Raw genomic sequence first — 2,541 nt, 5'->3', positions numbered from 1 at the left:
GAGCTCTGAATGGCATAAGAAGCTGTAGGATAAGTTTTAGCAGAGCGCCAAACTGACAGCAGACCTCTTATCTGCTGTCTGAAGGTCCTGATTACAGATCACACTTTCCATTCAGTATTTGTGTGAGGCTCAGGGAGCTCTGCTTTGCTGGGGCCGTGGGCAATGAGGCAGTTGTGGAAAACAGCACAGCCTTCTCTTGTTCTTTGATGTCACCCCTTTGGAATGACCACTTTCATCTGCTTCAGACTGCTACCTAGACAGTGAACAGATGGTTTTGGAGAATGAAATACTCCAGCTTCTCAAAACCAATGCTGGGCTCCCAGTTTACTTATCTTTGGTAGGTAGACTTGAAAAGCTTATCATCTTGGGCATATCTTAGCACATGGTAGACCAGGAGCAGCACAAGAAAAAACCAAACATAATGGGAAGTGTCTGCTGCACCATGTCTTAATGAGCTCCTGAGATGCCCCTAGGTTTAGTAAAACCTGCACAGTGTCACAATGACATCAGTTTGCCTCAGAACAGAGAAGGATGTAGCCACAGTATGATGTGCTATGGCAATCACGTGGAGAGCACAAGCACTTTTCAAATTGCATTGCAATTGAAAAGAAGCACATTCAAGCGCACTCACGGAGTAGGAGAAAACATGATAAAGAAGCCCCAGGAAATTTAAAAACCAGCTGTACAAATGAGCAAACTGCACAAGCTGTCCAAATACCTCCTTGGGATGGAAAGCAAGCAAACACTTAACACAAAAGGGAAGAATCCCACGGGTCCCACACCAGTGAGGGCATATAGTCTGCCATATAGACAGCTTGCTTTCTCTGCCTGTAAGTATTCAGTCTTCTCTGCCAGTTTAAGTTTGCATTGCATGAGGCAGTTCCACAAAGAGACACAAGAAGGTATCATCACCCATTGCAGTCAGTGCTGCATCACGAGGCACTGCAGACAGGTTTTACTGGTGCCAGAGCACTGTGGGTGTGTTCATGTTACTACCTGCATTACTTGGCAAAAATGCCACGAAAAGTTTATCATGGGTGCAGATTCCTTTCTTTGTGTGATGTCAGATGGGGCCATTCAGATCCCCATCTTCACTCAACACTGATTCCCTTGCTAGTTTTCAATGGCATTCATTGCTCAGTTTCCTGTGTGTCTGTTGCCACAGCTTTCCAGTTTCATTATTCTTAAGAGGATCGCCTTCCTTAAACATTACAACCTGTACATAGAGCTGAGCTTTGTGCTGACATCTTTGCACAAAGATTTCTGGCGAAAGCATTGACTCCCACCCAACTCCTGCAAAGTTTCAGTGGCAAAGTACAGCAGACACACACTATGCAAGATGATAATTGGAATCTCTCAAACGATGCTTCTTTTTTGTTACCATAGCATATGGCTTTGTGTACAGTGTTAAGAGCCAGAGAGATGTGTTGCAGGGTGAGAGGATGAGAGCAAACAGCAGGCCTCCCCCAGAGCACACAGCGAGAAAGCAGCTCAGCTTCAAAGCAGGGCAGCACAAACTGGCTAAAAACCTTACATCAGTGTGCAATAAGCAAAGGAGGTAAAAATGCTCAAATTGAAAATCTCATCTTTTACACTACGTAAGAACAAGCCCTACGACTGATGGCGCAGCTCCTGCTGTATGTATAGAGCTACTTTCTTCTGAACCTACATATTCAATGAAGCAAGGGCTGGGTGGGTCAGAACATGCTCCAATATTAATTGGCTTTTTGCTGCTGTTGCATTATTTAGTGGTATTTATTAGCTTTTGTCACATGTCCTACCAGACAAGCAGCATTGATTTATCTGTCTACACTCCAGCAAAACTCAGGAATTAATTCAGATAGCTAACAAGAAGTGTACTACGGCTGGGTTTACACATAACTGGATGTGCCATATCATCAATACCAGGATGATATCTTTAAGCCAATGTGCTAAACACTCTATCTAGGAGTAAAATGAGCTTTGATGCTTGATTTTTGTTGTTGTTCTGAACTCAGATCTCAGCATTGTATGAAATTGTGCAAGCAAATCAAATGAAATCACGCTTGATAACAGGAAGCAATCTCAGGAAAGGAGCTCAGCACAGTCTCCAGCTCAGTCTGCTGGTAAAGCTGGCACCTCAGCAGCCTGGAGCTCAGTTTCTCCACAAGCATCACGTTCAGATGATGGGTCAGCATCCAGTGGGTGCAATCTGTGGTCCTTTACACACACTGTAAGGACTTACTTTCTACTTCAGGAAGTTCAGAATCTTCACTGCCTTCTAAAGGATGTTATTGGTGACCATCTGTTACACATGTAAACTCCATCCTGCAGCAGTACCTCAAATATCAGGGAGTGCTCACCAAGATCTTACAGGTGAGCACTTCACCTCCAGGTCCTTTCAGCTCATCTTTGTTTCAGGCAGGATTCTCTCCCACTCCGTGCATTGCTCCTGCTTTATGGGACTGTTTGCTATTCACTTTCCTTGCAGTGCTTTGTTTGGGAAACAAAAGCAGCACAATAAACACTACAGCAGCGTGGAAGCAGCTGCAGGCACATAGA

Source organism: Phasianus colchicus, chromosome 26 (assembly GCF_987193195.1).
Source record: "Phasianus colchicus chromosome 26, bPhaCol1.hap1.1, whole genome shotgun sequence".
NCBI classification, from domain to species: Eukaryota; Metazoa; Chordata; class Aves; order Galliformes; family Phasianidae; genus Phasianus; species Phasianus colchicus.
Note: the sequence above shows the minus strand (reverse complement) of the source record.